Raw genomic sequence first — 24,339 nt, 5'->3', positions numbered from 1 at the left:
GCATGGGCTTATTGTAGGCTTCCTGTTCTATTCCAGTCATATGTGGGTCTGTTTTCGTGCCAATCATGCTGTTTTGATTACTGTCGTCTTATAATATAGTGTGAAATCAGGGAGTGCGCTACCTCCAACTCTGTTCTTATTTCTCAAGATTGCTTGAGATATTCAGGGTTTTTCTGTGATTCCATATAAAATTTAGTATGATTTATTCAAGTTCTCTGAAAATGCCATTGGTATTCTGATAGGGATTGCATTGAATCTGTAGATTGCTTTGGGTAATATGGACATTTTAATTATGTTAATTCTTCTGATCCATGAGAATGGTTATATCCTTCCATTAATTTCTCATCAACAAAATAAAAAAGCAACGTACTGGATATAAGAAGATATTTACAAATGATATATCTGATGAGGGGATAATATCAAACATATAAAGAACTCATACAATTCAATATATAAAAAATTTGATTAAAAATGTGAAGAGGACTTGAATTGACATTCCTTTGAAGAAGACATATGGAGGGTCAACAGACACATGAAAAAATACTCATCACTAGTCATTAGGGAAAAGCAAATTAAAATCACAATGATATATCACCTCACACCTGTCAGAGTAGCTATTATCAAAAAGGACAAATAACAGGTGTTGGTGAGGATGAGGAGAAAAGGGAATTCTTGTGCACTTTTGGTGGGATTGTAAATTGGTACAGTCACTGAGGAAAATAGTATGAAGCTTCCTCAAAAAATAAAAAATAGAGCTACCATATGACCCAGCAATTTCATTTCTGAGTATTTATCCAAAGAAAAGAAAAACACTAATTCCACAAAATAGATACACCCTTTCGTTCATTGCAGCTTTAGTTTTACAGCTGATATATGGGGGCAGCCTAGCTATTCACTGACAGATGAATGGATAAATAAGATATGGGGTGTGTGTATGTATGTATATATGTATATATGTATATACATTATGTGTGTGTGTCTGTATATGGTGGGGTAAAAGTAGGTTTATAGTTGTTTGTGTGGAAATTAATATAATTAATAAAAAACAATAAAGAATAAACTCTGTATTTTGTGTACTCATAACTGTAAAACCTACTTTTGCCCTACTCTGTATAATGTATAATGGAATATTACTCAGCTATAAAAAAGAATTGAAACCTTGTAATTTGCAACAACATGGGTGGACCTAGAGGGCATTATGTTAAGTGAAATGAGTCAGAGAAAGACAAAATACTGTATGATTTTACTTATATGTGTGATCTAAAAAAGAAAAACAAAAGAAAATAAAAATAGTCTCAGATATACAGAACAAATAGAACAAACGGATGATTGCTAGAGGGATGGGGTGAGAGAGGATGCACAAGAATGGTGAAGGGTGTTAGGAAATACAGACTTCAGTCTGACCTGTCGTGGTGTAATGAATAAAGCACTGATCAGCATGCTGAGGTCACTGGTTTGTAACCCCAGGCTTGCAGGGTCAAGGCACATCTGTAAAGCAACTATGAGTTGAAGCTTTCCTTCTTTCTCTCTCTTTCGTCTCTCTTAAAATCAATAAATAAAATTATTAAAAAAAAAAGAAATACAGACTTCCAGTTATAAAATAAGTCACGAGGATGTACTGTACAGCATAGGGAATCTAGTCAATGATACGTAATAACGTTGTATGGTAACAGATGGTTACTAGACTTGGTGATCAGTTTGTAAACTATATAAATTTTGAATCACTATATTGTACATCAGAAACTAATATAATATTGTATGTGAACTATACTTTAATAAAAAACGTAGTCTCTGCAGTGAGTAGGAAAATGGTTGTGAAATTGACCTGTGTCAGAGATTTAAGTAATGAGGAAAATCTATGCCTGGTAGCTGGAGCAGAATCAGCCTATGCAGGGAAAAAGCATGCAATTTACTCTTGTAAATTGTTATAAGCCCTAACAATAGGATGTGTTTTTGTTTTTGTTTTTTAATTTTTATTTTTTTATGTGTGAGGTTTTTCTGCCCTCTAGAGTCTCAAGAGTGTTAAGAGCTTGTTGAAACTAAAAATGTTTTCTCACTGCTGGCCATAGATTTTATGAAGTCACAGAAAACAAAACAAACAGAAATCAATGAAAAAGCCATTAGAGATAAACTAGTGAACATCATCAACCTTTGTATAGGTAGGAAGCTGAAGACCAGGGTGGGAAGAACTTGTTCAACATGCCAGAATTACACAGCAAGGATTAATCTTCCCATTCTTTCATTCATTCATTCAGTTGTAGCAGATGTTCATTTTATTGTCTAATACTGGAAACAGTAAATTACATTTTTGTTCCTAGAGTTAGCTCATTTTCTCTGAGATCCCTAAGGACATAAAATTATATCTTTCTGACTCTAGAGCCAGAGTTTTTAATTCTAGCTTTGCTCCTAAACTCCTTTTTGTCCCTCAGGAGAGAGGAAAGACCAGGTCCTTGTCACTCTCAACTATACTCCAAGTACTTTGCAGAGTTTGGCACATGTTAGCTTTTAAATACATATTTAAAACAAATTGCTGTATAAAAACAAATGTATGGCAGTGCAGTTTGTTGAAATATTGATTGTGGTGCTTTGTTGTTCTTAATGCACCATTTTGTGTGCAACATTTTGTTGAAAGAGCAGAATGTAACAGGATACAATTATAAAACTCTCCCGATTACATCCTTTCAAACCTGCTTGGTGGGCTATTTTTCTGTTTGTTTGTTTGTTTGTTTCTCCTCACACAGTGGTTAAATTTAAGGTAGGTTTTTATGACTTTAGTGGTTATTTCCACATGTAAAAATGACCTCTAGTCACTTGTAAAGATAGTAATTCAAGTTTTCAATCACTTGTAGGGGGACTTCTCCACTGTATAAAGATGGGACATCACTTAACCTACCAGACTGGCATATTGTTGTGAATTTCTGCTTCTGGAAATATCAGACTAGCATATTTTTGAATAGCCCTTTTCCCACAATTTGAAAGGCTGGATGGCTCAGTTGGTTAGAGCATTGTCCTGAAGCACAGAGGTTGCCGGTTCAATCCCCAGCCAGGACACATTCGGAAACAGATTGGTGTTCTTGTCTCTCTTTCTCCCTTCTCCTTTTCTAAATCAATAAATTAAAATAAAATAAAGGGTAAAAAATACTTTTAAAATGAGGGTATTAGAGAGTTATAGAAAATTATAACTTGTGATAGCCAAGATTTCTGAGAGATAGGAAGCCTAGAAACATGAGCCCAACAGTGCAAAGTTCCCTTCCTGCACATGTAGGGACTGGAAGGCTACAGCAAAGACTGAGAAGAGGAGCAGAAAGAAACAGGTGACAGGCCAAGAACTTGAACAAAAGTTTGTCTCATGAGATTGGAGGAAAATTGGATTTCAGAGCTTGACAAAAAGGGGGGGTTCCCTAAAATATTCCAGAGTTTTTGTTTTGACCCCCACCCCTAAGGGCTTCACACTGGATTAGACTAGCTTTCACAAAGGATGATCTCAATCTGTAACTGCATTAAGCTGATCTTTCTCCCAGGGTGACTGCCTACCGGAAGGAACAATAAATCTCCTCTGGAGGAGGATGGCACCATCCAAAGCCTCAGGTGATCTCTGCAGGTTATCCCAAGCCTCATCCTGCTTAATCACAATTAACCAGATGTAACAGAATATAAGACATGACCCCCCCCCCATAAAAACCTAACAAATAACCAGATGATAAAAAGGGACCCACAAGATATCCAGATATTGGAGTTATCAGATGGGGACTTTAATAGGGCCATGATTCATGTGTTCAGTGAATTAAAAACCAGTGGAGACTTATGTGAAATAAGTATAAAATATAAGAATAATAAAATGGAAATTCTAGAATTGAAAAATACAATAACTGAAGTAATGGTTTGATACTGTTAAAGAGAGAGTTAATAAATCAGAATATAGCTCAGAAGAACATATCAAGGCTGGAGTACAGAGAGACAAATAATGCCAAATACAGAAAAGAGTATAGGAAATGTACATAATATTTAATTCCCAGAAATTGAGATGGAAAAGAACGGATCAGGAGAACTAAAGACTTAGTGGCCGAGAATTTTCAAAGACTGATGGAAGAAATCAATCCACATATCCCAGAAGCTCTACAAACCTAAAGTAAGATAAATATCAAGAAAACTGTACCCAATCATACTGTAGTAAAACAAACAAAAAAATCAAAGGCAACTATGCTATATACTTGAAACTAATACAAAATAATATGATTATAAACTGTAATTAAAAAAAGAAAAAATCAAGGCAAAGCATCTGAGAAGAGTATAAGAAATACACAGATAAATGATTTGTGCTATATTCACCCTATGGAGTATTATACAGCAGAATAAAATAGTGGGGATGAATAACATATTACTTGCAAGAACATTTTTGAATCTCTAAGTATAATACTGAGGAAAAGGAGCATATGTATTTGAATCCATAAAAATTAAAAATATTAAAAAAAACCAAAATCAGCAAAAATTTATAGTGGCTGAAATTAGAACAGTGGTTTGGGAAAGATAGTAGTGCCTGGAGACAGAGAAGTAAAATGTGCTTAAATATAAAAAAAAAAAAAGGCTGTGTTAACAATAAAACTGTCTTACTGTCTTTTGTGATTTAATGCACACATAGGTACATATATGTATTAAGATATAATGTTTTAATATAGAAAAACATAACATTAATATAGGTATATTAAAATAACAATATCCAATAAGAATATTTAAATGTTCTAAGGTCTTTGCATTATCCAAGAATTATTTTAAAATGCCCATTTATATTAACAAATACTGTTACATTTTAATATTTGGAATGATAAAGGAATAGCAAAAGAATGTATAACTAACAAGCTAACATAGAAGCAAAAATAAAATAATAAAAAATAACTATCCTAAAGATACCAGGGCTCTGGCCGGTTGGCTCAGTGATAGAGCATCATCAGCCTGGCATGCAGAAGTCCCGGGTTTGATTCCCGGCCAGGGCACACAGGAGAAGTGCCCATCTGCTTCTCCACCCCTCCCCCTCTCCTTCCTCTCTGTCTCTCTCTTCCCCTCCCGCAGCCGAGGCTCCATTGGAGCAAAGTTGGCCCAGGTGCTGAGGATGGCTCCATGGCCTCTGCCTCAGGTGCTAGGATGGCTCTGGTTGCAACAGAGCAACGCCCCAGATAGGCAGAGCACCGCTCCCTGGTGGGCATGCCGGATGGATCCCGGTCAGGCGCATGCGGGAGTCTGTCTGACTGCCTCTCCGTTTCCAACTTCAGGAAAAAAAATAAAAAAATAAAAATAAATAAAGATACCAGCACAAAAGAAGGAAAGAGGTTGTAGACTAGATGGAATAAATAGAAAAAACAGACAGATAGTAAATTTGAACCCAAATATGTTGGGATTCCCATTAAATATGAATAAGTAAATGTGGGTGTGTGTCATCTAATCAAGAGGAGGCCTTGATAGAGAGGGAATGACCATGCCATAAGGAAAGGGGTTCCATCAGCAGATGGCCTTTGAACTGGAGCTGTGGCTTCTCCCTGCTGACCTACCCTGCAGACTGCAGACTTGCTAAGTCTTAATAGTCCTGTGAGCCTACTCCTTACACACCCACACACATATGCATACATGTACACACACACATACTCATGCACATACACTCTGCCTCCTCTCTATATATGTATAAAACTATATATATAATTGCACATATGATTATATGTAATTATATAACTATATATAATCATCTATATATTATATAGGTAAACTGCAGGGTTTACCTTGAGCAAGCACCAGATACCCTTTTTACAGTCCTGTGAGGTTGGTAGTTGCTGATGTCTGCATTTACAGGCACAAAAACATGACTTGCTCAAGGACACACACCTACTAATTATTAGGGTCAAATGAACACCCACATCTTTTTGCCATCAAATTCATTTTCTCGTTCCACTGGCTCATCTCCTCCTTTCAATAACCTTATTAACTTAGTGTTTATAAAGTGAGGTTTAGAGATGGAGGGCATGGACTTGACCCTCCCTGCCTGATAGGCCTGGAGCACGTCTCCCCTGGGGGCGAGTGGGAGGGCACCCCTGCTCCAGCAGCCGGCTGCCTGCTCCGCCTCGCTCTGCCTTGAGGCTCTCTCTGCAAAGTGAATTCTGTGAATTCTCGTAGCTGAGGCTTCCAGGGCACCATCACTCTCCAAGTGACAGATCTCAGTGCTCCTAACTGTCACCCATTATATTGGCATTCCCTTTTCTGTGGAATTGAAATCCTGTTCGTGAAAGGACAAGGGAAGTTCAGTCCCCTCACAGAACAGCCCCAGGGTTCTCGGGGGTAGTTGTCTCTTTAGAATTTAGTTCTCTTTCTGCATGGCAGTTTTTGCGACCTCTGCTGTGTGTTCGATTTAAAATGAACACTGCTCAAATGTGTCCTTGAGGGCAGGGGCCATGTCTCACTGGCCTCTGCATGCCTGGCGCCATGCTTGACACAGAGCAGGTGGTCATTTAATGCTTATCAAATAAATCAGGTGCCTTCACCATGCCTCTTTTCAATCACTTCTGAATCCTCTGCCTTCAAATCTATGGCCCTTAAATTTGATAGAATTAGAGTAAAACCTATTTGGAATGGTAAAAGTAGAAATTGTGTGTCCTGTTTTACAGGCAAGGAAACTGAGGTGTTGAAGTGAACTCCGACAGAGGCAAAGCTAGCCAGAAGTGATCAAATACCCTCCCTCCCTCCCCCTTGCCCCACCCAGACCCCTGCCTATCTCTGGCTTTGGTTCACTCTTTATCTCTTCTTTCTGATCGCACCATTGCAAAAGTTACTAGTAGCACAGGGTCAGTGGGGTAAGAGCTTTGTTCATCAAAATCAGAGCAGGGACCAAAGTCAAGAACTGTGAAATCTCCTCCCTTCTAAGTGCCAAGGCAACATCTTTGACCCCTGGGTCAAAAGACAGTTGCTACTGTCACATTCTGTGGCCATTCTTTGTTGTTCTTTTTGCACCCCCTGTGGGGTGATGGAGGCTCCAGGACAGCCAGTGAGCCATCGTGGGTAGAGTTCACACTCACAACCCAGCTCTGGTGCCTAAGCTCTGCTCTCTTCCTATGAACACTGACCGCCAGGCACAGTGCCGCAATTGGGGGCTGTCATGGTAACAAGACAAGCATGCCTCCTGCCTGATGGAGCCTTCAGGGTTACAGCTAGACTGTCAGCATTTAATGAATGAATAGAAACATGGCTATATTTATGTGATTAGTATGTGCCAGACGTTGTGTTAAATGCATTTAATGCATTATATGTAGATGAGCAGATAGGGGGCAGAGGTCAAGATTCAAGCCACACCCCTGTCCATCTGACTCTAAGGCTCAAATAGACGGAAAAAGAATATGTAGAAAATACCATGTAAAATGCCTGGCCCTCAGTAGGCAGCACGGTTCAGGGGAAGGAATCTGGATTTGAGTCAGGATAGGCCTGCGTCCTGCCTGTGCCCCTCTGTGGTGATGGCCCACAGGGCTGAGGCCACCTCAAGGAACAGCAAGCATTATGCAACCAGGCCTACTAGGTTCACAATGTTGCTCTTAGCATCTGGCATAAAGAAGATGCTAGAATCAATGACAACATCTTGACTTAAAGCTTCCTGAGATGCTACAACATGCATGAACCTTGAAAACATTATGCTAAGTAAAATAAACCAGACATCAAAGGACAAGTACTGTATGATTCCATTAGAATAGGCAAATACACACAGGAAGCAGAATAGAGATTACCAGGGGCCAAGGAGAGGGGAATAGGAAGATTTTTTTTTTAAGTGAAAGAGAGAGAGGGACAGACATGGACAGACAGATAGGAAGGGAGAGAGATGAGAAGCATAAGTTCTTTTTTGGGGCAATTATTTATTGATTGCTTTCTTGTATGTGCCTAGACCCCGAGGCTCTGCCTGAGCCAGTGACCCCTTGCTTAAACCAGTGACCTTGGGCTCAAGCCAGAAATCTTGAGCTTCAAGCCAGTGATCCTGCGCTGAAACTGGCGGCCTTGGGGTTTCAAAACTGGATCCTCTGTATCCTAAGGCCAATGCTCTATCTGCTGCACCACCATCTATCTGGTCAGCTGTTCTTTAAAGGATACAGAATTTCTGTTGGGGATGATAGAAAAATTCTGGAAATATATAGTGATGGTTACCCAACATTGTGAATATACTTACTGCCACTGAATCATTATCTTATAAGAATGACTTAAAATGGTAACTTTATGTTATGTATATTTACCACAAAATAAGTAACATTTTTAAATTAAAAAAGATAAACAGGCCCTGGCTGGTTGGCTCAGCGGTAGAGCATCGGCCTGGTGTGCAGGGGACCCGGGTTCGATTCCCGGCCAGGGCACATAGGAGAAGCGCCCATTTGCTTCTCCACCCCCACCCCCTCCTTCCTCTCTGTCTCTCTCTTCCCCTCCTGCAGCAAGGCTCCATTGGAGCAAGGATGGCCCGGGCGCTGGGGATGGCTCCTTGGCCTCTGCCCCAGGCGCTAGAGTGGCTCTGGTCGCGGCAGAGCGACGCCCTGGAGGGGCAGAGCATCGCCCCCTGGTGGGCAGAGCCTCGCCCCTGGTGGGCATGCCGGGTGGATCCTCGTCGGGCGCATGCGGGAGTCTGTCTGACTGTCTCTCCCCGTTTCCAGCTTCAGAAAAATAAATAAATAAATAAATAAATAAATAAATAAATAAATAAATAAATATAAACATCCTGGGATAACAACACAGTTGCAAAAGCATAGAAAACAGTCTGAGGGGACAGCCTCGCAGGATACAAATGAGAAAATCATTTCATGTGATGTGCACAGCAGGGTGATGTGCTGCAGCTGACGAACTACTGGTGCCCCATCGCCCCACAAGCAGTGATGCTCCTGCCTGCGGATACACGAGGCCGTGTGCCCGGGACGAGCTTCAGGACTTTCCTCTTCGCTCTGCAGGGTGAGGCCTGGACCTGACTGGGCACCAGACGTAACCCGCCCAGCAGGCTTTGCTTCTCCGCGAGGAGAGCACCCGCTGTCCAGCAGACCCTGACTTGGGCAGGCTAATAGCTGTTATTTGAAGATGAGCTTTAATGAGATTCCAAGGTCTCCTGGGCCTGGAGACTGGGCTTAGTCTGGAAGCAGTTACAATGGAAGTAACAGACAGGAACGGTCTAATCAAATTCATCTGTGCTTCGGGCCAGTCGATCTTCTGTTCACAAGAACGCCTTACAGACAATGGTGCACAAAGCCGGCACCCTTGAGCTAAGGACAGAGCAGCTTTTACCCAGTGGTCCAACCCGCTGCTGCCCCGGCCCCCTCCCAGAGGAGCGGTGAGTACTTCAGGCCAGGCCTCTCTGGGGCAGCTGCCACTCCTCTTACCCTCTTATCGCCACTCTGCTCTAAAGAAACCGAGCAGGGCATCTGTCCTTTGCCCTGAGACAGGGCTTCTCCAGTCGCTGCCATATGTACCCTGAGGGGCAAAATTGCCCCTGGATGAGAACCACTCCCTTAAGGAAGACACCTTTGGGAGAGATTAATTCAGAAGCTTAGCTGTCTTTGGTATGCCAGTCTTTCCTCCTGCTCTGCTGGCCTGGTGTGCTGCCTGTCTTATGACTGAGGAACGCACACAGTGAATTAAAGAGGGAGCAGTTCCCACCCCACATGTGCCCTCCTCTCTGTCTTACTGTGTGTGGAAGACCCTGTGGATCCTTGAAGACATCTGCGGTGTGTTCAGTCATGTCAGCGAATGGAGAAATTAAACAAGTGTTACCAGTGGGTGTTGAGTGCCCTGGCCCCAGAAAGGCCATTAGGGGATTCTTGGGGCCCCGGAGCGTGGGGTTGCTGTAAGTGGTACACTGGGAAATGTCTCGGAGGAGGGACTTGGCAGGTGTGCCTCAGCGTACACCTGCCAAGTCTACACTCAAGAATGCCTGGGCCCTGTGGGGGTCCCTGAGAGGCCCCGCAGAGGGGACACTGGGTCTGTCCTTGCAGGGTGGTGTGGTAAGTCAGCTCAGCAGTAGGCGGTTGCCCTGCCCCTGTCTGTGGACGAGGGAGCGTGGGGCTGTTAGCAGCCGGTTGCCGGAAGGTCACTCGTAGCGGAAACAAGATAGTGCTCAGCCTACCATAAGCCTGCAGTAAATGCCAGTCCGGGTTGTCCTTTTGGTTATTACAAAGTGGGCAGCGTGTTCTCGCGGATAAGAAAGAACTGACTCCCTGTTCACCAGTTTTATAAAACAAAGGTCAGCAAGTTCTGAACAAATTTGATTTTAGAGTAACCTTTTTTTTTGGTTACTGGCTCTGTTCCTTGTAGACTTTCACTTTTGAAATGGATTACAAAGGTGACATTTGTCATAGAGAAACAGTGACTGCAAAGAAGTGCAACATCACATAAAATAATTCACGAATAATTCCACTGCCAAAGAAGGTTCGGCAAACAAGTGGGCATTTAGATCCTAATGCTGTCATGGTCTTTTTCTGCTGAGATTTTTATTTATTTTAAATTTTATATGTAACAAACTGCATTCCTCATGTTGCCAGCACAAACAGGTGGGCCACTTATAATGAGTAACTTGAAGAGAGTTTCACAGAGTGTGTCTAAGGGAGTGGGCAAGGTGGGAGAGAGCACAGAAAGAGTAGAGCACCGTGCGGAGAGGGTGCTGCCAGCAGAGGGTGCTGTCACCATCCACGGCCTACGGGGAGGGTGGGGTGCTGCGGAGGGGGACAGTGATCAGACTCAAGGCAAAGAGGGTGCTGGAGAGCTACCTGGGGAAGACCCTGACAGGAAGAGACATGTTAGGACATCATAGGAAGGGAATTCACAACTTGTCCTTTCCTCCTCCCCTGTCAGTAGGCCTCAGAAACCAGTGGGCATGGTTGCCCATTGGCACAGCCAGCCCCGAGCACAGGACAGGTGGGCACAGGTGGAGATGTGATCTGGAGGGCATACGGAAGCACGCTTCTGTGGTAAAGTATTCAAACATTATAATGCAGTTACCCGTGCCCCTCCCAATGTGACCTTCGGTTTAAGTTCAGTACAGAACCTTCCAGACATGGTTCTGGGTAGTTACTGTATAATGTATGCCCTCATAAAATATGGGCTTTTGTTCTGCTCCTGTGGGTGCGTACTTTATAAATGGTACAATCCAGCATGTATTGTTAAACAACTTGCTTTTTCTCTCACACTGTATTTCCGACTCCCTCTCTGTCAGCCCGTAAACCTCATACTTTAAACCCGGGCTCAAGCCGGCAATCGACTGTCTGCAGCTCTGAGTGAGAGAAGGCTGCCAGGTGGGGCTGACAGGGCTGTGCCAGGGACAGAGTGGCAACCAGCAGGGACTGTCGGGCAGCAGAAACGTGCTGTGTGCCAGGTGGAGTGTGTGCCCGGCGGGGTGGGGTCATCTGGGCTTCCAGGGCTCCCTGTGGGCTGGCTCGTTTGAGTCATTTCAGGGAAGGCTGTAGGCACCGGGAGTTTCTGTTGTCCCTGACATGTCACTGTCACGGAGAGGCTTCCGTGAGCTGCCAGGGCCTTCGTGGCTGCTGGCTCGACCTCTACCCAGGACTGCTTTCCTGAGTAAAGCCCTGTGTGGGGAAGTTCTGGGTGAAGACGAAGAGGCAATACAAAGGTTTTAACGTGCATTTTGCTACTTTCTTTCCCAAAGGGTGGTGGGGCTTCCTCTTCCTTTGTTCTCATTGCACCTGGGATCAGCGGTGTCTCCATCTGTCCTGCTGCTGGGGCAAAACCCACAGGCTAGGGGCGGGGGCCGTATAAACAGCTGGCATCTGTCACTGGCTGTCCTGGAGGCTGGCAGTCTGAGAGCAAGGAGCCAGTTCTGGTGGGCATCGTCTTCCCGGTCACAGACCGCGGACTTCTCACAGGGACCTCGCAAGGTGGTGGGACAATAGAGCTCTGTGGGGTCTCTTTGTAAGAGCACTGATTCCGTGCCCATGAGCCCCACCCTCCTGACCTGATCGCCTCCCAAAGGTCCCACCTTCCAACACTGTCACCTTGTGTGTGGGGGGATGGGGGGGTAGGATTTCAACACAGGAAGTTTGGGGGACACTCAGACCACAGCACCAAGTTCTGTGTTGTGTTTGCCCGTCGTGTGGGTGGGAATGGGGACTCTGCACCTGTCTGTGAGCTCTCTGCCTGGGTGAACCCCGTCCCCCACCCTGTTCTGAATCACGCATGAACCTCGTCCAAAGAATGGCTGCAGGAAGAAGTTCAGGGGTGCTCCAGCCGGCTAGCCCTCGGAGTGGCTGGGGTCACTCACTCACCCCTTCGGTGCTGGGCAAAGGGCAGGTGTGGACAGAAGCAGGTCCCTGGAACTAGCCCCAGAGGCTCGTGCGTCGGGCCACAGGAATGGGACAGGAGACCGGGGACACCCCACTGTGGCAGGCTGCCCCCGGGGAAGGTGTCAGACTTCAGGGTGTTGGAGATCCCACCTGCCCCGAGCTCAGGGATGCACTTAGGCAAGCCTGCTACCAGCGGCAGGCGGATCAGGTGACTCACTTGTGCAAGTTATTTTTAAGTGACTTGAGGGCTGGCAAGGAAGCCTCCTGACAGCGTAATTACCCTCACACCCTCGTGGAGCAGCCAGCAGGGTTCCAGTGGGTGATGCGCAGCAGAGGAGCGGGACCGGGTGCCCGGGGCCCAGCGGTGCCCCCCGAGGCCTCAGAACCATGGCCGGCAGCTCGCATCCTGCCAGACAGCCCTCTCTCTCCCTACCACCCCAGGACAGAGTCAGATGTCCCCTGACGGGCACCAGGACCCAGGGTCTGACTTCCACCTGTCCATCTCGGCCTCCCAGCTGTGGGGAGGAGCCCTGTGCCTGGCCCACATCCACACTCTTCTGCCTGTGCCCTGGATGGGAATCAGCTCCGTGCTTGTTGAACCCCTGAATATCCCTCACCTTCTCAGCTCTGCCAATCCAGGCCGTTTCTGAGGCTCACCTTGGATGCCCATTTGCCGTAGCCTCCTCCCCACTGCCCCCGCTATCCTCACTGCTGTGGTTGGAAGCAATGCTGGCTTCCCCTGAGGCTATCACTGCTTACGGAGATGCTGGACAAGTCAGGGGCAGGTGGGAAGGAGCTTTATTCTGTCTGATCACCCCGACACATGCCCACACTCACTCATACGCATGCTGGTGTGCTATACATGCATGTACACGCACAGGCACACATGAGCATTCATGTCCCACACACACGTGTGTAGGCACAGGCGCCTGTGCACACGCGTGCTCCCATACCCCACACATAGGCACGCATGGAGGCTCGTACACGTATGTACACAGACACCCACCCACCCTCTGGATCTCGTTCTTCAAGCTGATGAGCTCCTCAGTGCATCTCAGACCTGCCTCAGGTGCCAGCTTCTCCTGGTGCATTCAGGCAGGAAGTCCAGTCGGGTCTGAGATAAAAACTGGAGAGCTTGGCCCTATTTGAAGCATCTCCCTGTCCCTAGCCTGGGCCTGAAGCGTCCCCCAGACACACTGGGAAGGGGTCAGATCAGCAACCCCTCCCCTCTCCCACTACATGCCTCTGAGATGACGTGTTGTGCCCCAGCTGGGAAGCTTGGTGCAGGGCGGGAGGGGCTATCGGGCTGGCAGTGAGGTATGGGGGTACACATCAGAGCTGGCCCCTCATCGGCAGCATGTGGTCCCTCAGCACCTCAGCTCCTTGCTCTTGATGCTCCGCCCTTGGCTCTGCTGCCTTGCCCTTCCAGGTGATATTCTCAGAGCTCACCTTTTATATATTTTTAATTTTCTTTTCTTTTTTATGGTTATGTGAGAGGCAGGGAAGCAGGGAGGCAGAGAGACAGACTCCCGCATGTGCCCGGACCAGGATCCACCAGGCGAGCCTCCTATAGAGTGATCTCTGCCCATCTGGGGCTGCTGCTCTGTTGCTTGGCAACCAAACTATTTCAGTGCCTGAGGTGAGGCCATGGAGCCATCCTCAGCACCCAGGGACAACTTGCTCAAACCATTAGAGTCATGGCTGTGGGAGAAGGGGTGGAAAGAGAGAGAGAGGAGGAGGAGGAGGAGGAAGAGGAGTGGAGAAACAGATGGTTGCTTCTCCTGTGTGCCCTGGCCAGGAATCGAACCCAGGACTTCCACACCTCAGGCGATACTCTACCACTGAGCCAACTGGCCAGGCCAGAGGCCACCTTTTTAAGATGCCATCTGGTTCCTTCTCAGGCTTGGTGACTTCTTCCTGCTTTCTGTGCCTTCCCACCTGGCTTCCTGAGCCGCCCACCTGCTGCCCCCTTGCTGCCCGTCTCTGGCACCTGCTGCTGGCTCTTTTGCTCCCATCCTCTCCATTTTGGGGTGCCCAGCCCCCCTGCCTTCTCATGGCGACCTCACTCGGGAACGGGGCTTTGCGGTCCGTCTTGAACCCATCTCTAATGCTCACCTCTAGCCCAGATATCTCACTCCTGGGACTCCGCAGCCCGAGGATCCAGGAAAGCCAGGTTGAGATGTTCTCTACCCTGTGTGGTATGGGCTACGGGTGATTCCTTCACCCCCGCTCCGGGGCCTCATTCATCCAGGATGGCTGGACCAGTCCCTCAGCAGCTGTGGGCCCCAAGCGGGGTCAGTGAGGCAGCCGCAGGGCCGACACCGAGATGCTCACGCCCCGGGGAGCCCCGGCTCACGGGCACATTGGCACCTGCCCATTCTTCATTCTTCAACTCTAGAAATGTCATGGCACACTGAGCCACCAGGCAGTGTGCCACCAGGAAGGGACACTGTGTGCAAAACTGCTCAGGCAACTGGCTGCAGGCCGGATCCCTGCTCCATGCAGCACTGCCCTGCTGGCCCCAAGAGGCTCTTCTGGACAGTGGTCAGGCCGGGTGCCAAAGCCTGGTACCTGGTGTCACAGAGCAGGCCTGTTGGTCTCGCAGCAAACCTGCTCAGGTTTTGGTGAGGGCCAAACCCTGCCCCAGGGGCCAGGCACCTGCAGAGCCTGCCCTCAGGTGCTCCTCACAGCCTGGGGCAGCGGCACCCCTGAGGCAGAGGTCTGCATTCTACCTGATGTGGGGTGGGGGGCTGTTAAAGGGGCCAGTGAGGCTGAGAAGAAAGCACTTGGAAGACCTCAGAAAAGACCAGCTGCCACCTGGGGACCGGGTTTCCCAGAGCCCAGCCCCTCCCCTATCCTGTTGCACTAGCACACCCCGGGGGCCTGTGTTAGCAATACAAGGTTCCCCGGCCCACCCTCCTGCATGGGACAAGGCGAACTAATGACCTTCCCCGGGGGATTCCGTGCAGCCTCTGAGCCAGGAGGGTAAGATGTGAAGCTGGAGGGGCTGAGGTGCCCACCCTGGTGGGCACAGGTGTGGCCCAACACAGGACAGACAGCAGGTGAGTCAAGCCCAGGGTGTGGGAAGAGCAGGATGGAGGTGAGGATGGGCCAGTTTGTTCTGGAAGCTTGGGATGGGGAGGAAGGCCAGGAGCTACCCGGTGTGTGTGTGGGGTTTTGCTCCCCCCGCCCCTGGCACAATGGCACCCTCTTCCCCTCACCAGGTGCCTGTCTTCTTCTCCTGTGTCCGTTTAATTAATCCCTCAGGTGGAGCTGGGGCCCGCCATGGCAAATCAGGTTCTCTCTCAGCCCCAGGATGACAGCAGCTCACTCTCTGGTCCCTTCTCCCCCGGGGGCCTGCTCTCAGCGGGGAGGGCAGGGACAGGACATCCTGCCCTGATCCTCTCAGAGCAAGGACAGACCACCTGGCAGACTGTTCCATCAGCACCATGGCCTGCCAGCCGGGAAGAAAGGGCAAGGTGTGCCCACCGCCTATTGGCACCTGCCTATTGGTCAGGGACAAGTGGCCATCTGTTAACAAGTACTCAAGGGTCCCTCCTGGCTGTGCCCAGCGCCGTGGCTCTCAGGAGATGTCTGAGCTGGCCCAGCTCTTGGGAAACTGAGAGGCAGACCAGGAAGCAGACGAGGACCTGTTTTTTAATGAGTTGGGGGCTCAGGTGTCCTTTGGAGTCCCAAGGAAGACATGTCATTTCTGCTGAACTTTCCAGGGACAGATAGTGTCCCACTGGGTCTGACAAATGAACAAGCATTCTTCAGGAAGTAAAGGAGAGAAGAAAAGCGAGGGATAGTCCGGCTGAGGGACAGGGCAGGGAGATGGCAGGGGAAGCTCACACATGGACATATAAACTTCAGCCCCAGGAAGGAAGGATTAACCCACAGACTACCCACTGAGCAAGCTCAAAGAGGAGGCAGTGCAATCCGGTGTGCTTCTAGGAGGAGGCAGCACCTGAGCCCTGGTGTGAAAGGAGGTACAGCCCCTAGGAGAGGCCCACTTGGCAATGATACCAGTAGCCCTTTGGGGGGCACAGCCAGGCCCTTTGAGTCCTAAGGACCTCCCAGCTTCTGTGCCAGGGCCCCTACCAGAGGCCAGCCCTGCAGCCTCCTGGATCTGATGACAAAGGAAGTGAGGGAACTTCTGGAACGCTGGGTCTCCCGTGGGTCATCGTCGGGCTGGGAGTCTGGCTGCTCTGCTCTGACCTTCCTTTTGGGGGGAGCCGGTTGCTCCTGTGATGCTCAGAGACTGGCCCAGTTTGCAGGAACCGTGCTCAGCAAACACGAAACCCCTACGTCCACGTGAAGTCTGCAGGGTCAATCTGGCGGGAAGCCCATTAACTTAGGTGACAGGGGAAGAACTGTCCTCAGCACCCCCCTCGGCCCTAAGAGGAAGCACGTGGGGCCTTCTCAAATGAGTTATTTTGGATATTTTGGAAAGAAACTGTGGCTCAGGCAAACAGCTTCCACACCCCGGGGGAGAGCCAGGCCCAGAAGTGCCAGCTGAGGAACAGTGTGCCTCACTTAGGAGAGAAAAGTGGAGCCCTCACTGGTTCCACACCAGATTAGGCTGCCCTAAAACCAATCAGAGAATTCCCAAGGCGGCCCACACACTGTCCGTGGCTTTTTAGGGTCCTGCAAAAGGCATCTTTGAATTCAGAGAGAAGATTTCTAGCAGGTGCAAGGGCCCCTGGGCCAGATCCGAAACACAGGACTCCAGGAGGGTGTGGGCAGCTTCCCCACGGGGACCCTGCAGGGTCCCGTGCTCGCTGGTGAGTGAGGCTTTACAGGGACAGGGCACCCCGGGACAGCCCCCTGGGGGGGATGACAGAGAGGTTCAGCCTCTCACTAACCCACCAGCAGTGACCAAGCATCTCCTGTTGTCCACGCCCTGCGATTGTCATCAGGCCTGGGAACTAAGGTGCTCATAGCTTGGAGGGTGACAGAGGTGGGGACAGGGGATTGTCACACCAGCTACCTGTCATGAACTAAATGGTTATGTCCCCCAATTCAATATGCTGAGGCCCCGACCCCCACATAATGTTATGTGGAGGTGGGGCCTTGGGAGGGGATTAGGATGAGGTAAAGTCGTGAGGGTAGGGTCCCCACGGTGGGATTAGTGCCCTCGCTAGAAGGAGGAGGAGAGACCGGAGAGCCACTTGGTTCGCACACAGGCACCAAGGAAAGGCTGTGTGACCACCGGACGGGAAGGCAGGACTGCTCACCAGGGAAAGGCCGTGTGACCATCAGACGAGAAGGCAGGACTGCTCACCAGGGAAAGGCCGTGTGACCACCGGACGAGAAGGCAGGACTGCTCACCAGGGAGAGAGCTCTCACTGGGGCCCGATTGCAGCCCACACTGAGCACCTGCTGGGGACACTGGAGTCCCCTGCGCTGGGGGCCAGCACTGTGTGCTCTGGACACATCATCAGAGCCCCTTGTCCCTGCTGCCCCCCCTCTACAAAAGAGGGCGCAGAGGCAGAGGGAGGCCTGACCAGCCACCAGCACAGGGTCCCCTGGTCAGTACAGGTGGGCTGTGATTAAAGCTACCAAGGGTGTGGCTCCAGACCCTAAACACCAGCGGTCTGGAGGCCATAGGGAAGGTTCAGGCTCTGCTGCTATAGCGAGGAGTCTAGATGGCCATGACTGGAACCTTCCAGGGCAAAAGCCCACAGCTGCGTGGCTGCCTCCGGGTGGGGAAAGTGCTTGCTGTCAAATGGGGTCAGGTAATGACAGAAAGGGGGTGGAGCTGGAGCCTTGCTGGGAGGCAAAGGGGACTGCGGACAGACAACAGCCCCAGCGAGGAGGGCGGTCAGATGGAGTCACTGGGGGGGTGGAGTGGAGGGCAGTCCGGCCAGAAGGCTCAGTGGGGGGAGTCCTGGGGTTCCTGCAGCTGTACAACTCCACCATAGCCGACACTGAACCCTTCAGTTCCCCTGCGGTGGAAGGGACCCCCCACCACGTGGCTTTGCTCCCAGAAACACCCAGGATGGCCTCCTCCTCAGCAGGCTGGTACCCGTGACCTTCCCGCCTGTCCCCAAGTTCTCTCCACTTTGCTGGCTGCCTCTGACGACCTACCCCAGAGCTCTGCCGTGGCGCGCGCCCAGCACCTGCTGGCGGGTGTGACCTCACAAAGGTCACCTCCCCTCCCCGAGGCTCAGCTTCCGCGTCTATGAAATGGGGGTACAGGAAAGTTCCCCCCACCCCTGATTCAGAGAGGGACAAGGACAAAAGGACTTCAAATGTCACTGGACATCTGAGCCAGATGAGAGCTGTAATGACTCATTTGCATAACGAGCCGCACGGGCGATTACGATCCATCCCGGGTCCGTGGCAACCAGCTGGGAGGCTGGCACAAGAAGCAGCCAGCCTTCTTCTCACCCCCGATCTGTTTGTGCATCCGGTTGCCGGGCGCCGGGGCTGAGCAGCTGTAACATCACCCGAGTGCATTTTACAGGGAGGAGAAGAGATTGGACGGTGTGCATCTTTTTTCTTTTTCTTAATTCGGCTTCCTTCTCGGGTGCTGGCAGGCAGCCTCTGGACTCCAAGGTGCCACTTTCCTGCGGACGGTCCCCCAGGCCTGTCCCACCTCACCACTGGGGGAGGGGTTGGGGAGACCCCAGCCTCTGGCCTTTTCACCTTTGTCTTTAGACGGAGAACTGCACCACCCTGGCCCGAACGCCTCAAATGTGTGCGGGTGGTGGATGTCCAGAACATGGCAGGAACATTCTAGATCAAAGGAGACTACAGAGAGAATCATGGTTCTCAGTCACATCTCAGCCCTGCAGACTCATGGGCTAATGTGCATTTATACCACTGAGGTTTGGGGTTGTTTGTTACATGGTGTTATTATGCTCATGGCTAACTGATGCAGGGCCCCCTCTACTCCCCGAGGACACAGCCACGCTTGACCATCTCAGCCCTGCCTCCCCACCGCTGTCAGCCTCCCTTGTGGCTCCTCCTCTGTGCCATGCGCGTGCTGAGCTGGTGTTTTTCTTTGCACCTCAGTTACTGCCCAACAGTCCTCGGAGGATGGCCCTGTCACTCCTGTGTCACCGTGAACAAATGGTAGTTCAGCGTTTCTCTGCGAGGGCACTTCCTTCCTCCCAACAGCGGTGGTCAATGTGGTGGTGGCGCCGTAGGTCTGCATAACCTGGCCCTGGTCACATTCTTCCCTCTTCTCAGCTGCAGAGGTCTCAGGGGACAACAGCCATGTAAGGTATTTGACGAGAGCGTGTGTTTAGTAGCATCACGCTCGCGGACGGACGGTTGCCCGGGGTCGGATGTTCAGCACAGGACGCCGGGCCTGAGCCATCGACCCGCTCACATCGCCTCTCACCGGCCCTTGCCGTGTCTTCCGTGCACACATGTCTCCTCTTGTACATATGAGGCCCTCGAAAGATTGGAAGTGACAAGCTGAAATACCCGGAGGGGCCTCTAGAGTGGAGTTACTGGTGATTTTTATTTTCTTCCTTATATTTTTGTATGTTATCCAGAGTCTATAATGAATATACTTCTTCCTAAATCAGAAACAAAAAAAGTGGTTTTGCAGAGAGAGGGGAGGAGGGGTGAGATCCGGTGTCCCTGCCTGTGGCTGGGGAGGACACTCCAGTGAGACCAGCGCCCAAGGCCAGTCTGTCCTTGATTCAGGTTTCTGGCCACAGCACCCCATGTCTAGGGGGAGGAGAAGCTTTGGGGGAGAGGTGGAAGGTCAGGGCCGTCAGTCCTAGCCCCACCCCTGCCGAGATGGGTGACCCTGGACAGGTCTTAGCACCTGGTCAGCCTCAGTGTCCTGGCTGTAGAAAAGGGGGTCTCCAGCCTCTCGCGGACCCCCAGGGTCACGAGGACTCACGGAGGTGCTGGATACTGGGCGGGGTGTCACACCAGGACCAGCTCAAGCACATGGCCTAGGAGTGTGGCCATCAGGACACACCCACGAGCACCCAGACTGGGAGGGTGAAGCTGGTCTCCGGACCACCTGTCAGTCTGGCTGTGGCTGAGCAGGGAGCTTCCCGCACTGGTGGTGTCAGGGCTGAGCTAACAAAACAAAACAAATTAAAGCCAAAATAGAAATGTGCACAGTCGGTGATCGAGGAGACAGGTTGGCCGGGGTGTCGGGGAGCGGGCTGTGGAGCCCCGCAGGCTGGCGGGGCCTCAGCTCTGCACCAGCAAGTCTGCATGTTAATCATGTGTCCCGGCAGGCGGCTGGCGCCCCCCACCCCCACACTGGTGGGAGGAGCCCTGAGCAAGCAGCTGCTGTCCTCTCCGCACTAACCTTCGCTCATCTGCTGTTGCTGTGGAGAGGAGGGGTCCCCAGAGGGTATCTGGCCCAAACTCCTGTTACAAGTGGGTAAACTGAGGCCCTGAGGCAGTGGACAGTGTGGGAAGAGTGGGTGTGGGGATCAGCTGGAGCTGGTTTGAGCCCAGAGGGCTGACCTTGAACGAGCCTTTTCAAGCCCTGACTGGGACGTGGCTATGACCCTGGGTTCAGGTGGGAATGAATACGACGTCACCAACACCCAATGCTCTGCTCTGTGGGTGCGCCTGGCTTCCTCCACCCCCTTCTCCCACCACAAAGCCTCAGGTCCCGACCCTCTCTCAGGCCAGGCCCTCCTCTGCTGGCCCTGAGACCTGTCTGGCCTCTGGTCTGAGTGTGAGCCTGGGCTCTGGTCTGAGTGTGAGCCTGGGTCTCTGGTCTGAGTGTGAGCCTGGGCTCTGGTCTGAGTGTGAGCCTGGGCCTCTGGTCTGAGTGTGAGCCTGGCCTCTGGTCTGAGTGTGAGCCTGGGCTGACATGCTCCTGCAGATACCGCTCCACACCTGTTGTGTAAATTCACCTGCAACTGAGCACACGGAGCCAGGGCCAGCCTGTGCCCCCACTGCACAGCCGAGCTCTTGAGAAGGGCCTCCCTGGGCTCCCCACACAGGGCAAGTGTCACCGGGAGGCTGCAAAGAGGGGAAACTGAGGCACTGAGGGACCCAAACCTAAGAGTGAGCCAGCTTTCTCTTGCCTCTGCCCATCTTCTGTCTTCCTCTGCATCTCTTTATCTCTGTCTCTCTCCATTCCTTCCCACCCTCCCCACTGCCCACGGGGCACCCTGCCTGCTCAGCCCCCAGGGCTGGGAGGAGGATCAGGTGGGGTCACGGTGCAGGCATCTCTCCAGAAGCTTCCTTACAGGGGGCCTCCCCGACTCCTGACCCCATCCAGCCAGTCCACACGCATTCCCAGACCCTTGGCTCAGCCAAGCCTGGTCTGGGCTCCAGCGAGGGGCCAGCCCCTGATGTGAGGGGAGAAGGAGCCACACCTGCAACAAGGAGCCTCACTCACAGAAGGCTGTGATGGAGGAAAGCAGCAACCAGGAGAGCTTCCTGGAGGCAGCACTGCTTGGGCTGGAAGAGCAGAGGGAACAGCCCAGGCATCGGGATAAAGGCAGGAACCAGTGCAGCCAGGTTAGGGGTCCTGGACCCAGGGAGTCATGGCGATGGTGGGTGCAGACAGGAGGTCACAGAGAACATGGCCGTCACACAGGAGTGCAGGCACCGGAGCTGCTCAGGGTCTGGGCCCCCACGCACCCAGAGCTGAGGGCTCCTGCCTGCCTCCCGGTCCCTGCTGCCACCAGGTGGTCCCATGGACACCGGGCAGCCTGGTTCAGCCTTTCCCCACCCTCCATCCCATTTTTCCTGCAGTGGGGCTGTGCTGGTTTAGTGAATAATTCCACTGATTACTGAGTCGATACCTAACGACCACCACATGCAGTTCTGACAGCATGGCCCTCAGAGCTAAGCACCGTTTTCATGGGGGGGGGAGTAAAGAAGCACACCCCCGCCAGGCACACAGCTGCAAGCGCCTGAGGCTCCGGATGTGTCCTCACCCAGGAGCTCAGCACACCGAGAGGACAGGGGACAGGGACAGGGACACGGTGGCAGCTCAGAGCCCCCACGGCCTGCTTCTACACTGCCCCTCGAGGCCCCTGGACACCTGGTCCAGTCGGCAGAGAGGCCCCTCCCCCGCCCCCATTTTAGAAAAACTTTGGCCCAACTTGGATACTGAGGGCGAGAGGGCTGGGAGGGGAGGGGCTGAGGTGTGGCAGGGCTAGGGTCAGGGTCGGGGTCAGGGTCAGGGTTAGGGTCAGGGTCGGGATTGGAGTTGGGGTCAGGGTCAGGGTCAGGGTTGGGGTTGGGGTCAGGGTTGGGGTCAGGGTCGGGATCAGAGTCAGGGTTAGGGTTGGGGTCGGGGTCATCGGGATTGGGGTCAGGGTTGGGGTCAGGGTTGGGGTCAGGGTCAGGGTCAGGGTTGGGGTCAGGGTCAGGGTTGGGGTCAGGGTCGGGGTCAGGGTCGGGGTCAGGGTCAGTGTCGGGGTCAGGGTCAGGGTGAGGGTCAGGGTCGGGATCAGAGTCAGGGTCAGGGATTGAGGTCAGGGTTGGGGTTGGGGTCAGGGTCAGGGTCGGGGTTGGGATCAGGGTCGGGGTTGGGGTCAGGGTCAGGGTCGGGGTCAGGGTCAGGGTCAGGGTCAGGGTTGCGGTCAGGGTCAGGGTTGGGGTCGGGGTTGGGATCAGGGTCGGGGTTGGGGTCAGGGTCAGGGTCGGGGTCAGGGTCAGGGTCAGGGTCAGGGTTGCGGTCAGGGTCAGGGTTGGGGTCAGGGTCGGGATCAGAGTCAGGGTTAGGGTTGTGGTTGGGGTCATCGGGATTGGGGTCAGGATTGGGGTCATGTCAGGGCCAGGTCAGGGTGCATCATCCGTGAGGGCTGTAGATGGGTGGAGATACTCAAGGCTGGAGGCAGGTTGGGATGAACAAATGGGGGCTATCGGCTGCAGTCACCTGGGCGTGTCCCAGGTCAGGGCCACTTGTCCTCGATCTGGCAGGACTTCCTGTGACGTCTGCGTGGCTCTCTCCATCTCCCCCTCCACTCAGCCTTCCCCGCAGGGTGTCTACACACGTACAGCCCACACACTGTCCCTCCCTTCAGACCACGTTCTGTTCCTCCTGGGCCCACACTGCCTGTCCCTGCGAGGTGGGCCTGTCCCATCTGACACGCTGTTCACAGATGTTGTTCTGGTGCTGGGGCAGGACGCTCTAGGGTCGAGCTTCCACGGAGGACTCTGTCCTGACTGGGGGGGTCCTGGGTGAGTGAGGCAGCGAGCTGACGTGGACCCAGGACTGGGCAGAACCTGAGATGCTGGGAGTAGGGACTTGTGACAATGCCCACCTTCTTCTTAGGGAGGAGAACTGACCAAGAAATCGGACCGAGATGCAGGGCCTGCAGCCCTATTTCTGAGAGGGTGGCTGGAGGCTGCAGCTCAGAATGGAGCAGCTGGTCTTCCAGCCCAGGGGCTGCTCCCATCTGGGTCATGGGCCAGAGCCGGTGTCCTGTCTGAATGACCATCTGTACCCTTTGGGGCAGAAACCACCACCACCAAAAAAAAAAAAAAAAATCCAACTTCTACTCATTTCAGGACATGAACCTTTAAACTCAAAACCTCACTGGTCAGGGACAGAGACCTCTCCCAGCTCCACCCTCCTCCCCCAGTGGGGACACGTGGGGGGCAGTGGGCTATATTTCAGGTCCCAGGCCTGGGTGCCTTCCAGACAGGTGCTCAGAGCTGGTTACTACTGGGCAGCCACAGCAGGTGGCGTCTCCGCCCCCTGGCCACTGCTATTCCCACTTCACAGGGGACACTGAGGCCGAGTGTCCTGGTGAGGGAGTGACAGGTCCCCTCCCCTCCTCCTCGTCCCCGCACCCGCTCATCGCTGTGGTCCAGGTGTGTACCTCTGTCCCCGCTGATGGTGGACCAGCTCAGCATTGTTCAGGGGAGGAAACCTCTTCGTGTTTCATTTCCTGTCCATTGTAAGAGTCGCACGCCCTTCGCCAGCCTGCGGGGACGGACCGCCGCCCCCTCGCTCTGCCTCTGGGTACGACGCCATCCCGGCCTAGGCTGGAAATGTGCCGATGAGAATGTTTCCTCCAAGGAGCCCGGTGCTGGAGAGCAGCCCAGAGCGCGGCTCTCTGGAGCCCCAAGGTGACAGGAGCCGGTGGGAGACCTT

This window comes from Saccopteryx leptura, chromosome 6 (genome assembly GCF_036850995.1).
Source record: "Saccopteryx leptura isolate mSacLep1 chromosome 6, mSacLep1_pri_phased_curated, whole genome shotgun sequence".
In the NCBI taxonomy this organism is placed as follows: Eukaryota; Metazoa; Chordata; class Mammalia; order Chiroptera; family Emballonuridae; genus Saccopteryx; species Saccopteryx leptura.
The sequence above is the reverse complement of the archived record's forward strand: the minus strand, read 5'-3'. Positions refer to the sequence as shown.